At 32.7% G+C, this 15545-nt stretch overlaps 1 protein-coding gene and 1 long non-coding RNA gene across 2 annotated transcripts in view; one reads left to right on the plus strand and one right to left on the minus strand.

The window, feature by feature from the left end:
- LOC105524876 overlaps positions 1–1284 on the minus strand; it is a 43356-nt gene extending 42072 nt beyond the window's left edge. Inside the window, exons 1-2 of the long non-coding RNA XR_001003824.1 lie at positions 1106–1284; positions 817–940 (exon numbers count right to left, since the gene is read on the minus strand). This is a non-coding gene — a long non-coding RNA (uncharacterized LOC105524876). The remainder of the gene's footprint in view (positions 1–816; positions 941–1105) is intronic.
- Positions 1–15545, plus strand: part of SUPT3H (suppressor of Ty 3 homolog (S. cerevisiae)) — a 520947-nt gene that overhangs the window by 48027 nt on the left and 457375 nt on the right. The gene's annotated exons all lie outside the window — the stretch shown is intronic.

Consider the following 15545-nt stretch of genomic DNA (forward strand, 5'->3'; position numbering starts at 1 on the left):
TGGTAGGTCCAAGAATGTGATTAAAAGAATCTTAGATGTTTCAGTGTTTGCTGTGTGTTTATAACAAGGTCTATGGATAACAATGTGTAGATGTAAAATTAAAATTATATAGAAAAATGCAGTTGCATGTAAGTTTTAAAATACTTCCATGAACTTTTTAATATCCTGGGCAACTATGAAAATGGCTGTGATGTACTTATCATAATTTTATTTCAGCTGAATGTCTGTTTATATAAAGTTGTTTAGAAACAAACTTATTTAAATTTGGATACAGTTTAAATTTATAAGTGGATTTCTTTCAGTTGAGCTGGTTAAAATGTTAACTGTACTACAGGTTTATTTCTGTGTTATACATGGTAGACCATAATGTTGAGATAATTCTGTGGTCTGTTATTTTGTAAAATTGCTTCCTTTTTGAAGTTTGCTCAAATATTGGGAGCTGCCGGAGTCAATAATTTATAATGCTTTGATTAAATTTAGAATCTGACTTTTCTTCTGGTGAGGGTTAATGAGAGTATTAAACTGTTTATTTTACTGTTTTCATATCCTCACTTCTATAACTCTAGAAAACATTTTGATCAATGTGAGATAATTTAGTTTTGTCTATTTCAAGTCATTACTTTGGAAATTAGATACGTTACAGATACCAAATGCAAATATATACAGAAATTTCATTTTTCAATTCTTAATACAATAAGATAGCATTATTAGGATCTTTAATATACTATTTGGAAAAGCTAGCAGTTTATCAAAGAATCATACCTTTATGTTTAACAGGTTCATATCTTACAGGATTTTAAAAATGGTAACACTTACCCCAAAAGAAGTTTTGCTGACATGGTGTCACTGTGCTGAAGAGGCTGTTTGATGCCATAGTCCCTCCTTTTTTTTTCAGATAGAACTTGTACCCTCTGTTGTAAATACTGCTTGCAGCCTTAAACTGAAAATACAAACCATACCCAAACCTTGTTTTAGTTTTACAGTATGCCTGGAGTACATAGACTTTATATTTATTTTTTTCTGTCAAGAAATTATGTAGCTGGTAACATGTGAAAAGCAAAGAAACAAAACAAAAAGAGAATGAGCAAATATTTGAAGGACCTACTATTACTGCATAGACTGTGGTTAGAGAGCACTCACTGACTCTGTTGGTCTCGGTGGCTGGTAGTGACCTGCGGAGATTAACCATTTAAAAACCAGAGACTTCTTGCTGTCCTCCTGGAGAAAGTTTGCACCGCACTTGTGGTTCTGTGGTTGTTTGTGAGGCGAATGAAGCATTCACACAATCCAAAAAAGCAAAAGCTTTAAAACTCCTTTTTTTTGCAAGCACTATTACTGGAGAGGCAGAATCATGTGGTTTGTGACCTCACAGTACTCTAAGTAAAGTGGGACTGCCTACCACTGTGGCTTTTCCCCCTTGCTCTTTCTCTCTCTCTCTTTCTCTCACAAAAGGCTTGTGGTAAGGCCTTTCCTGGCATCCAGAAGGATATAGCTTTTTAATTTTTGTGACTCATGAGGATTTGGATAGAATACAAATGCTGAAGGAGCCCAAACTCCTGTAAGGTTAAGCATTTGTAGAGCAGAGCTCTGCAGCTAAGGGCTTTCCTTTCTACTCCCCCCTCAACCCCTGCCTTTTTGCCTCCTCTTTTTAGTTCATTATTGTGTCTGTGGAAAAATGAACAAAATTGGCTCAAGAGTCTGTGTGAAATTCTGAACAACAGTGATGATTTACAATAATTCACATCTTTGGACTGTTACACATTCTGGGGTCTGCTTCATATTTGCTGGGTGGCTGGATTCCTTCTGTTTTCCTTTTTCTTGTCTTCTTAAACTTGTGAATCTGTAACTCATTGTAAAAAAAGTTTACCTTAAGGTCTGGTTGCAAACTGCTTGCTAGGCTTGACTATAATTGGCTGTCATGAAAGTGTTAGTCTGGGCATTCTTTTACAAATTTTAAATCACATCTGTCTAGTTTATTATCAATATATTAGGTGGCGGCCTTTACAATAAAGATTAAATGTAATGTTTCATGTGTACCATTATCTCGTGCCTAGTTTGAAGATCTTAAAAAAATGAATGACAGGAATTATAATATAGTTTATTGGATGAATCTTAGTTTTCTTTATGATTGTAATATTTTTTGTCTTTCATGGAAGTGTATTCAGTTTATATAGTTCTTTAAGTAGTTTAGACATTAACAGAGTTTCTGATAGCAGATCTTCTCTAAAGTAAAACGCTTATGTTATAATGTAGATTGTTCAGTATTAGATTCTATGAGCTTAGAATAGAGTGGGTTAACAGAAGGTTTTTTTTTTTTGTTTCTGATGGAAGCTTTGAAATAAATTACAAAATGCTGTGTGTAGTAAGGAATAATGCCCACAGACAGAGTATGTTAGTCGTCTCGATTTGCTAATTCTGATTCAGAAGAAAATTGGAAACATCTTTGGGAAACTATCTCCTTTTTTGCCCCTTTGGACAAGTATGTATAGAACTCATTTTCTTATTAGGATGATTATATATCATAGGCAGTGAATTTTATATTTATGAATAGAGCTTCCTGTTTTCATCAGTTGGGAGCGATGGAATATTTTTCAACAAAAATTATAAAGGCGAACAGACCAATTTTCTAGGCATTTTTTGCCATTTATCCACGCCACTCTAAATCTGCATGTTAGACTTCTTCCTAGTGTGACAGTAACTAGGAGTGGCATAAAGTAAATGGGGTGGGCGGAGACAGTGAATTACAAAAGATTATTTGGAATATACAAGGAGGTAAGGGCTGGGGAGACAGGAGGGTGTCAGAACTAAAATATCTCTGTGTTCTTCCTAGTGCTATTCATTATCTGCTTTTGGTTCATATTAGATCACAATGACTGTACAAATATGTGCATAGGTTTCTTTACAGAAAATTTGATTTTCCCGAAATACACTGGTAGGATATGGGAATGATTCTAGTCCTTTATTTTTCAAATGTCCAGAACTTTTTCAGAATAAACTTGTAGTGATAAAAAACCAGAAATACATTTTGATGTTTTATTTTAGCTATGGATTTATCATGCCTAATTGTACGTGTAAACAGGTTTTACATTGAAAGGTAAAAGCTTTCATTTAACATGCAGTTAGTTATTCATGCGAAGGAGAGAAACATTATTTTTTCGTTTATAAATAAGTTGTATCCATATTATCTGTATCTCTAATTAGTATCCAAAGTAAACAAAAGGAGGGTTTTGTCCATATAGCTTGTGGGATTTCCAAACAGTTTCATGTGTACATATAATAGAATCAGTTACTTGAAAATATGTAGGTAGCTGCTGTAGTATGATAAGCAAATGGTTTTCTTCTTTTCAAATAAGCTTATAATAGTTTCTACATTAGTATTCACTGAAACATCTTATAAACCCAGCATTTTGCTGATTATTTTCTTCCTTAAAATCTTCTTTATGCAAACTTTGGCTCTTCAAAATGACCTGATAAGAAATTGAGTAATGTTTAATATCTATTTGTCATTTAATTACCTGTTCACTTTTTGCATGTAATCCTCCTGCATGTTATTTTTGGGCCAGGATCGTTATTCTTAATACATGAGAGTTTAGTAGATATTGTTATATATGCACTTTTTGTCCTGTGTGAGGCCTATCAAATTCTAGCAGGAGAAAGATAGTGAAATCATGTGCTTTCAAGTTTAGATATTCATTATCCACATGAATTTTTTTCCTAAAATGAAAAAATATCCTCTTTGGAGCAAATATTACTTTGTTGTAAAAATTTAATAAACAACAATGATAACTGGTGCGCATTTGATAATTGGTACACATTTGATAATTAACAGTGTTTTTCATTAGAAATAGCTTACTACACGTGGTGAAGAAATACTGGTTTAGAAAAGTCAATGCAAATAAAGCTCTTGATTATAGATTTATACCATGCTTATAATCAGAAATTGAAAACCACAGATTTATTTTTATTTTTTGCTTTTCAAAGACCCATAAAATTTTATCCTCTTTGGGGACATGTTAGTATTTGCTGTTTTAAGTAAGCAACAAGTTAAGATATACTGTATAAATCATGTATTTTAATGCCATGGAAATGAAATGTAGTTTTGATCTTGAAATCAATTTCGAAGAAATAGTTGTTGGTACCTTGCTTCTCCATTACTTTGTTGTTAATAGAATGTGTCAGAATTGATTGAACTTTTTGAAATACCAAGGTATTTGTGTTTAAATGCTACTTATTCTTCATTGTAACCATTTGAGTAATTTTTTATTTTCTTAACTAATGATCATATTTTAATACATTAATTTTACTTTATCCACTTTATCAGTATTGTGCTCATTTCTATGCATGTTTTTAAGGATTGTTTTAGACTTATTTGCTGCTAATTCTATTATTTGCTGCTAATTCTTTTAATTGAAAATCAAAGGAGAGAGTGATTTGATGGAGGAATTTTTAAACTGCAGAGGTCCTAATTTGGCTTAAAATGTTCTGATTTTGAGGTTTTAGGAAGGAAATTTTTAATTTATTGTTACATCTTGGTGTGTGACTATCTTATTTTCCTTTTTTTTTTGACACTTTTTCTTTTTTTGGATTTGATGTATAGCTGTTTAAGCTTACATGACATCTATTTGGCCTTATATTGATTACTTCTGTTAGTAAAATATGTATAGTTTTATTTGTTAAATTATGGTGACTGTGCAGTATTCCATTTCCTTGTTTGATGGGGTATATGTTTATGTACACATATGCATGCACATTTGTCTGATTCTGTATGTATACAAGGCATTGTTTTGTAGTACTTTTTGTAATGAGAGTATTTTTCTCAGTTTATTTTAATTAGATCATGTAAAAACCCAAACTAGCACCATTTCCCTGATTGTTTGAACAACTTCATTGGATTAGTTTTAGCAGCTGTCTAAATGTGAGATTATGTGGAAATTGGATGCCAGAAGAGAAAAGCTAAGTCAATCTCTTCCCTCCCTCCCTCTCCCTGTCTCCCTCTACCTGTCTCCCCCTTTCCTCCTCTTTCCTTTTCTTTCTCCTTCAGGCTTTTTTGGTTTCTCTTCCTTTTTTCCCTCATTTCTATACAGGCTCAGAGTAGATTCTTAAGTTATGGTAGGGGATATTAACATTAATCCTCACTAATGAGTACTTGGTAGATTTGAAGCTCTTAACATTCATTACAAATTATTATATTCTAGTATGTGATTCCTCAGTTGTTAGATAGTATTGGCATCTGATTATAGAGAATTTCTTTTAGCTGTTTTTAATTGTTTCTTGAATCCTTTTATGCTAATTTACTTTAATACATTGTTCACATAAGGATTACTTTGTTTTTTTCTTTGATTATTCTTTGAAGTGCAGAGTGATCCATACTTGTTTAGTGTAGCTGTATAAGTAATTCATGTTTCTTGTAATTATTAGAACAATTCATCTTCGAATGCTGTCATTTTTGTAATAATAAAAAAAGGCGAGAACTTGCAGAAAATATGGGAAACATGCTCTTGTGACAGCTGAGGATGTGGCTAGACTAAAGCAGGAAACTACTACCCACAATGCAATGTTACATACACTACCACTTAATAAAATTTATATCAAACATGCTACTGACAAAACCAAAGAAAAATAATATCCCAGCTATGCTATTTAACGTATCTAGGGAGAAGTGAAAGTAATCTTTTTAGAACCTTTGTACTTAGAGAATATAATAAATGAAACTGCAGGGCATTATTGTATATGTTGGAGCACTGCTGTAACTTTGTGCTATGGAACATGGCTGTAGGTAAAACTGTCTTATAATGAGAATCTTTTGTATATTAGCTTTCTTGGAAAAGGTGTACAAGGAAAATCTCCTCTCTTTCAATTGAACTATTTTAGCATTAAATAGGATTAGAGGATATTGTCACTTGGAAAAATAAGTCAAATTTTGAGATATTCATTGTCATTATCTAAACTTTTAATATAGTCATGTATATTTTGTTACAATTTGTTTTAAGATGTCTTTTATTGCAAAGTTGGGGGTAGGACTTGAATTGTCCACTGAGGCATATGTCTTTTTCAAGTAATTGTTTTTCTTGCCCTTTATTTATGTTAATAGCTTGCTCCATCAGTCTGTGTGCTTTACTGTAGGGAGGTTAGTCTAAAGCAAAAATGTGAACCGCGTTTATAATGTGGTTGAAAAACATGTTAAGGCATCTTCTAAAAAAATCGGGTTTTAATATATTGAAGGTTTCCGTTTGTGAATCTTAATCCACTGTGCTCTTAACTGTCAGACTTCAGCAATTTTGATGAATTTAATAACTTAATAATTTAGATGAATTTTGGGGTTTTATAAAGGAGATTATTTAAGGTTTAAATAAGGGAACATAATAGAATTTTTGAATTGATAACTAATGTATACAAGTTCAGTTAGAGGAAGAATAGAAAAGATTATAAGTTAGTGTTACTTATGAAGGATTCCCCTCTGAGCATTCCAGTATATAAATTGTCAGTGTTTTGTTTCACAACCGACAGTAATTGTCATCTCATCATTTAAACATGAATATCATCGTATGTCTGTCTGTATCTCTATTAAGGATGATTTGCTTAATTGTTTGAAGTTTTTTCTCCTTTAGAAACTGCTTATCAATAACAGCTGTAGCACTGTGGCTTTTCTCCATGGACTCATGGTGGTCTTTGGAACAACGTTCTTCAACTTTGACAGGTGAGACAGAGGCTCTCCAGTGCCACTGCTTTTGGATGAATCTAACTGTGGTTGGAGAAAGTGCATCTTGCCAAAATATATGGGCGAGACCACACACAGCCTTTAAAATAGTTATTGTAAGCTTATTTTTAGGAATACATGTCTTGACAGTTCTTTTATTTGCATGCCAGTTTCATTACTGTGTATAGATTTTTCATTGGTTTCAGTAAAGGCGATTGCAGATTTAGGTCTCTATTTGTTAGGCCTTGTGTATAACTTATGCTGGAAAATACCTTGAGTTCAAGCATAATTAACAATATAGAAAATATATTGAAAATGAAGCACTAGAATACTGATCTTTTTGTTTTTATATATTTGACAGTATTCCCATTGGAAATCTCAATTTCTCAGAAAGCATAGCACTGAAAACTTGCACTAATTTTCCTTTTAAGATTAAGGAAGTCAGGAGAGACATGTTAAAATATTCATATATTTTAATTATATTAATATTAGAAAATTATAAAAGTATATATTCTTATAATATTGATATAATAAAGCATTGTTTAAAATGTAAGTTTTACACTTTAGTAGAAGCTTGAAAGCATTGAAACTAATTCCTGAAGAAGTCTCTTTCTTAATGCATAGGCATGATTTATATGTTATCCAGTCTTTTTATGGGATGATTAAAACTTTATTCAGCTTAATGAACTATAAAATTGTTTGAATATGTTTAAAAATAAGTATTTCTAGTTTTCTAAAACTAGCTTTTTTAGTGACCAGTAGAGATCACTCTAGACTTTACTAAAATGTTAATTGTTTCTTTTTATAAAAATGCTGTATTTGGATAATTATTCATGATTCTTACTAAGTTATTAGTGGTAACAATATTAAAACTTCTTGGAAACTGGGAGGTCACAAGACTTTTTACTTGCTGATTAATGAATGTTTCTTAGGTATTTATTTATAATATGTTTTAACTATATAAGGTGAGATTACAATTTTTTTTCTAGCTTTATAGGGAAAACAGATTCTATAGAAATAATTGGAAAATCAGTTTTTCTCTGTCGTTATCACAATATCCTTCCATTGCTGAATGATTCTGGCAGATAAGTAGTAGGGAAATTGTGTTCCTATCACTTTTCAAGAGAACAAGTTTGTGGATAGAAGAGAGGATGTATTATATACAAATAGATTGTTTAGAGAAAGATCTGGTGCTTCCCTGTCAGAAATTAATATGGATATGAAACTTGATTGGTTTCTAGATTGAAAGTAGAGCTACATAGGTCACTTTTAGGATATTTGAGAAAACTTGGAATGTGGACTGGATAGCGACGATACTATGTGATAATGTAATAGTGTAATCACTATGTGATTAGATATGATAATGCTGTTGTGTTTTTGTAGGACAATACCCATAGTCTTAAAAGAGATATGAGCTGAATTAATAAAATTTAATTAAATACATTCATAAAATAAATATATTTGTAAAATAAATGTGTCAAAATATTGGTGAATATAAGTAAAGAATATATAGGCATTTGTTTCACTATTTTTCAGCTTAAACAGTGAATTCTGAAAGGTAAACCATTTTATGTTTAAGGGGTACAGAAATTTGATTTCAAATGGAAATCAGATAGTTGAGGAAAATTCATTCATGTATAAATAAATTTAAAAAATGAGTGAATATGAATAGCTTGGGCTACATAGAGCAATTTTAGATTTTAGTTTATAGTTTTATTATTTAAATTTTATTCACAGTAGAAAAAATGGCTAGTTTTCACAGTTTGTTTATACATGACAAATATAAATTGAAGATGGTAAAATATTTTTGAAAATCCTAACTTTAAGAATTGTAAGTTTGTATTATGGTAACTCAAGGCTAGAAATTTTTAGAGAATCAAAACAAGCATCTGTTATTGATATGTCATTTGTGTATTCTTAGCTATATGCTTCTGGAATATATATACAAATGCCTTAAAAAGTTTATTTACATTAAATACTATTGTACTACTATTACTGAATTATTTATACTACTAAAACTGTACTAATACTACTAAATTGTTTATACGACTACATTACACTTTATAAGCAATATTTTAATGATCAGAAGACTACATCTCTATGTACAAAGTATTAATTTTGAATTTGTATTATACTAGTTGATGCCCTACCAGGAATTGACACACTTTTTCTAAAAGGCCAGGTAGTAAATATTTTGGCTTTGTGGGCCATAGGATTTTCTGTTAACTACCCAACTCTGCCATTGCAGTCTGAAAGCAGATGATAAGTAAACAAATGTGTATGGCTGAATTCCAGTAAAACTTTATTTACAAAAACAGTAAGTTGTGGCCTGGCATGGTGGTTCACACCTATATTCCCAGCATTTTGGGAAGCTAAGGTGGGAGGATCACTTACCCCCAGGAGTTCAAGACCAGCCTGGGCAACATGGCAAGACCCCATGTCTACCAGAAAATAAAAAAGGAAAAGAAAAATTAGCCAGGCATGGTGACATGCACTTGTGTTTCCAGCTATTAGGGAGGCTGAGGTGAGAGGATCACGTGAGCCCAGGAGGTACAGGTTGCAGTGAGCTGTGTTCTTGCCACTGCACTACAGCCTGGGCGACAGAGCAAAGCCCTGTCTCAAAAAGCAAAAACAAAAAACCTGGGAAGCTGCCATAGTGGTTTGCCCACTCCTCTTATAGAACAGGCAAGAATGACTTGTAATAATGAGGATCATGTTTCTTATTTATATATTATAATAGAATTCTTGAAGTATTTGGAAATTTTCTTATAATAGTTTATTGTTATGTGAAAGATCATGTCTATGGTATGTACTAACCATCTCTTGAATTGAGTCGTGCAAGTCATCTTGATCATATAATCATTATATTGTGTGTCACCCTGAAGTCCTTTTAGGATGAAGTTGGAATCCAAATAATCTTGATTAGAGTCCATCTATAAATTATCTTAAATCTCAACATTTAATTTATTTACTTTTCATTATTACTAATAAGATGTTAAGGTTTATGCACTTAGTATTCACAGAAACGTTCTCTCTTTTAGAGTTCACTAGGTTTAGTGCCCAAGCATGAAATATTTTAGCAGAAATCTTAGTAAGGACTGTGATCAGCTATTTTCCCTCTGTTTTATCCATATTTGAATTTCATTCTGAGTGGAAAAAGTAATTAGTTATATTTGATATTACTGTATAGCTCCAGAAACGGTCATTGCATCTACCATTGGACATAATATCCAAAGTAAATTCATTTTCTGAGGATTTACCTACATTAGGTAGACTTTGGGTATTATTTATTTGGTGATGGTGGTTACTACTGAGTAAGAAAAGTAACATTTTATGTACATTTATTGGTAAATAAAAATTGAACCTGTATTCTGATCTGAATTTCAGATCTTTATCATGTTAACACTTAAGGTTTTATATAAATGGGATAGCTTTAAGTAACAGCTTACAGTAAGTTCAAATTATTGTGTACTTTGTTTTGTCCATTATCATTTAAAGCAATTCTAATTATTAGATATACGGTAAGAATATGTCTCAAGTAATTTTGTTTTGGAGGAGAAATCTTTCTGCCTTCTTCCTCCTGCCTTACAAACTCTGGTGATTGCCTGTTTGCCCTCATTTATGATAAAGTTCCAAAGTGATTGTTTGTACTTCCCATATTTAATTATAAGACACATCATAACACACATAATTATAAGATACATATTTAATTATAAAACACATAAATCATTGGAAGCAGTAAGAAAGATAGCTTGTCTGAGAGGGAAACACACACGCACACAAACCCAGAAAGCATCATCAAGGGTTATTTAATGTGAGACCAGATTGCCCTGTCTGCCTCAGTACATTTTAAAATATATCAGTGTAGGGATTTAATAAACTAATTGACAAGAGGAACATTTTTTTAAGCATACTTTTTAATGAAAGACTGGGAAATATTTAATATTTATGTAGGGAAGATTTTCATCCAAAATTAATAAATTGAAAATAGTTTTGACATTTAAAGTTATATAATGATCATATAGTAGGAAAATCTCTGAGAAATAAAATCTTGCTTAATAATAAATGGTTAATATAGATTTATTTTATCTATTTCACTGTCTCTTGGTACTATTTTAAATCTCTAGGACTCCTGTCATTTTTAGTTATAAATTTATGTTTTTTGAAAATTGAGAAATCCTAAAGACTGCATATTTTTGAAATAATTTATGGATTATTCAATACAATTGGTTGGCATATACTCTAGCATTGCTATTTAGTTATTTATTGCATGACATATTTATAAAGTTGATTAGTGATAATGTCTTAATAGACTTTATTTTTCAGTGCAGTTTTAAATTTACAGGCGAATTGAACACAAAGTACAGAGAATTCCCATAATCTCCCACCTCCCTGACACTGCCAACAGCTCTCAGTTTATTCTTACTAATATCTTGCATTGGTGGTCTACATTTATTATAATTGATGAACCAATATTGGTACATTATAGTTAACTAAAGTTCGTAGTTTACATTAGGATTTGTTCTTTATGTTGTACAGTTTCATAGGTTTTGCCAAATGTATAATGTCATGTCTCCAAAATTACGGTGTCATCCAGATTAGTTTCGCTGCCTATATATCCCCTGTGCACCTCCTATTCATCTCTCTCCACAATCCCTGTTAATAACTAATTTTTTTCTTCACTTTCTTTTTGCTGATATGTGTATGTAGCAGTGGTTAAATATATATAAATTTACTATCTTAAGCATTCTGACAATGGAACTTTTTACTCTGTCTATAGTATTGCCTTTTCCAATATGTCATGTAGTTGGAATTGACTCCCAATCCTGTAAGCCCTTTTCATAATGGCGTTAATCTATTCCTGAGGATGAGGCTCTCATGACCTGAAAACCTCCCATTTTAAAAATTGTGTTACTTGTTTTTTGAGTTCCTTGTATATTTTAGATATTAACCCCTTTGCAGATATATGGTTTGCAAATATATTTTCTCATTCTGTATACTTGTTTCTTTACTCTGTTGATTGTTTTCTTTGCTCTGTAGAAGTGTTTTAGTTTATTGTAATCCCATTTGTCTATTTTTGCTTTGCTTTTGTTGCCAGTTCTTTTGGGGTCGTATCCAAAGCATTATTATCCAAACCAATTTCATAGAGCTTTTCCCCTCTGTTTTCTTGTAGCAGTTTTGCAATTTCATGTCTTATGTTTGTGTTTAATGCAGTTTGAGTTGATTTTTGTGTATGTTTTTAGATGAGAATCTAATTTTATTCTTCTGCATGTAGGTAACCAGTTTCCCCAGCACCATTTATTGAAGAGACTATCCTTCCCTCATTTTGTGTTCTTGGCGTTTTTATTGAAAATCAGTTGACAGTAAATGTGTGGATTTACTTCTGGGTTCACTCTTCTGTTCCGTTTGTGTGTGTGCTTTTATGCCCGTACCATGCTGTTTTGATTGCTGTAACTTGATAGTGGATTTTCAAATTAGGTAATGTGAAGCCTCTGGATTTGTTCTTTTTGCTCAAGACTGCTTTGACTATTTGGGGTTATTTGTGGTTCCATATGAATTTTAGGATTGTTTTTTCTGTTTCTGTGAAAAGTGTCATTAGATAAAGATTGCATTCTGTAGGTCACTTGGGTAGTCTGGACATTTTGACAATATTCTTTTTTTTTTTTTTGAGAGTCTTCCTCTGTTACCCAGGCTGAAGTGCAAGTAGTGTGATCTCAGCTTACTGCAACCTCTACCTTCCAGGCTCAAGTGATCCTCCCACCTCAGCCTCCTGAGTAGCTGGAACTATCTGTGCATGCTACCACGCCTAGCTAATTTTTGTATTTTTTGTGGAGATGGGGTCTCGCCATGTTGTCCAGGCTGGTCTCAAACTTCTGAGCTTAAGTGATCCGCCCACCTTGGCCTCCTAAAGTTCTGGGATTACAGATTCCATATGGCATGAACCACTGTGCCTGGCCATACCAATATTCTTTCAATCCATAAAGTTAGGGTATCTTTTCATTTAATTGTGTCTTCTTCCATGTATTTCCTCAGTGTTCATACAGGTGTGAGCCACTGTGCCTGGTCTTAACAATATTCTTTCAATCCATAAAGTTAGGATATCTTTCCATGTAATTGTGTCTTCTTCCATTTCTTTCATCAGTGTTTTATAGTTTTCACAGTATGGTGTACAGGCTGTACTTCTTTGGTCAAATTTATTTGTAAGTATTTACCTTTTTTTGGTAGCTATTGTTAATGAGATTTTTTTAAATTTCTTTTTTGGATAGTGTAGAAGTTATACTGATTTTCACATGTTAATTTTGTCTCCTGCAGAATTACTGAATTTGTTTGTTCGTTCTAACAGCTTATGCCAGAGTCTTTAGGTTTTACTCCATGAAAGATTGCGTTGTTTGCAAGCAGAGAGATACAACTTTTTCCTTTGGATGCCTATGATTTCTTTTCTTTCTCTTATTTAATTTTGCTTGATAGAGTATTCTTTTTTTTTTTGCTTTTCATAGGAGTTATTTAGTATTTACATCTTTCAACATAGACATCCCCCTGATTCATTTTTTTATTATTTTTTTTTTAGTTTTATTTTTCCATAAGTTATTGGGGTACAGGTGGTATTTGGTTACATGAGTAAGTTCTTCTTTGGAGATTTGTGAGAACCTGGTGCACTCATCACCCGAGCAGTATACACTGCACCATATTTGTTGTCTTTTATCCTCCACTTCTCCCCAAGTGTTCAAAGTCCATTGTGTCATTGTTATGCCTTTGTGTCCTCATAGCTTAGCTCCCACATATCAGTGAGAACATGCAACGTTTGGTTTTCCATTCCTGAGTTACTTCACTTGGAATAGTAGTCTCTCATCTCATCCAGGTCATTGCAAATGCTGTTAATTCATTCCTTTTTATGGTTGAGTAGTATTCCATCATATATATATATATATATATGTGTGTGTATATGTATATGTATAATCAGAGTGTGTTTATCCACTCATTGATAGGCATTTGGGTTGGTTCCATGATTTTGCTATTGTGAATTGTGCTGCTACAAATATGCATATGCAAGTATCTTTTTAGAATAATGACTTCTTTTCCTCAGGGTAGATACCCAGCAATGAGATTGCTGGATCAAATGGTAGTTATACTTTTAGTTCTTTAAGGAGTCTCCGCACTGTTTTCCATAGCAGCTGTACTAGTTTACATTCCTACCAGCAGTGTAGAAGTGTTCCCTGTTCACTGCATCTATGCCAACATCTACTGTGTTTTGATTCTTAGATTACGACCATTCTTATAGGAGTAAGGTGGTATCGCATTGTGGTTTTGATTTGCATTTCCCTGATCATTAGTGATGTTGAGCATTTTTTCATATGTTTATTGGCCGTTTGTTTATCTTCTTTTGAGAGTTGTCTATTCATGTCCTTAGCCCACTTTTTGATGGTATTGATTGTTTTTTCTTGTTTTGTTTGAGTTTGTTGTAGATTCTGGATATTAGTCCTTTGTCAGATATATAGATTGTGAAGGTTTTCTCCACCTCTGCGGGTTGTCTGTTTACTTTGCTGACTGTTCCTTTTGCCATGCAAAAGCTCTTTAATTAGGTCACAGCTATTTATTTTTGTTTTTATTGCAATTGCTTTTGAGTTTTTGTTCATGAAATCCTTGTTTAAGGCAATGTCTAGAAGGGTTTTTCCAATTTATCTTCTGGAACTTTTATAGTTTCAGATCTTAGATTTAAGTCCTTAATCCATCTTGAGTTGATTTTTGTATAAGGTGAGAGATGAGGATCAGGTTTCGTTCTCCTACATGTGGCTAGCCTAGTATCTGAGCACCATTTGTTGAAAAGGGAGTCCTTTCCCCACTTTATGTTTTTGTTTGTTTTGTCAAAGATCAGTTGGCTATAAGTATTTGGATTTATTTCTGAGTTCTCTATTTTGTTCCATTGGTCTTTATGCCTATTTTTATACCAGTACCATGCTGTTTTGGTGACTATGGCCTCATAGTATATTTTGAAATCAGATAATGTGATGCCTCCATATTTGTTCTTTTTGCTTAGCCTTACTTTGGCTATGAGGGCTCTTTTTTGGTTCCATATGCATTTTAGAATTGTTTTTTTCTAACTCTGTGGAGAATGATGGTGGTATTTTGATGAGGATTGCCTTGAATTTGTAGATTGCTTTTGGCAGTATGATGATTTTTACAGTATTGATTCTGGCCATCCATAAGCATGGGATGTGTTTCCATTTGTTTGGTTGTCTGTCATTTCTTTTAGCAGTGTTTTGTAGTTTTCCTTGTAGAGGTCTTTTGACTCCTTTGTTAGGTATGTTCCTAAGTATTTTATTTTTTTTTGAAGCTGTTGTAAAAGGTGTTGAGTTACTGATTTCTCAGCTTGATTGCTATTGGTATATAGAAGAGCTACTGATTTGTGTATTTTAATCTTGTATCCGGAAACTTTACTGAATTCTTTTATCAGTTCTAGGAGCTTTCTGGAGAAGTAGTTAGGGTTTTCAAGGTAAACAATCATATTGTCAGCAATAGCAACGCTCTGACTTCCTCTTTACCTATGTGGATGCCCTTTATCTCTTTCTCTTGTCGGGTTGTTCTGTCTAAGACTTCCAGTACTACGGTGAAGAGGAGTGTTGAGAATGGGCATCCTTGTTTTATTCCCATTCTCAGGGGGAATGCTTTCAACTTTTCCCCATTCAGTATTATGTTGGCTGTGGGTTTGTCATAGATGGCTTTTATTCCATTAAGGTATGTCCCTTGTATGCTGATTTTGCTGAGAGTTTTGATCATAAAGCGATGCTGGATTTTGTTAAATGCTTTTTCTGCATCTATTGAGATGATCATGTGATTTTTTTTTTTTTTT

The sequence above is a fragment of the Colobus angolensis genome, unplaced genomic scaffold (genome assembly GCF_000951035.1).
Source record: "Colobus angolensis palliatus isolate OR3802 unplaced genomic scaffold, Cang.pa_1.0 Scaffold51, whole genome shotgun sequence".
Taxonomy (NCBI): Eukaryota; Metazoa; Chordata; class Mammalia; order Primates; family Cercopithecidae; genus Colobus; species Colobus angolensis.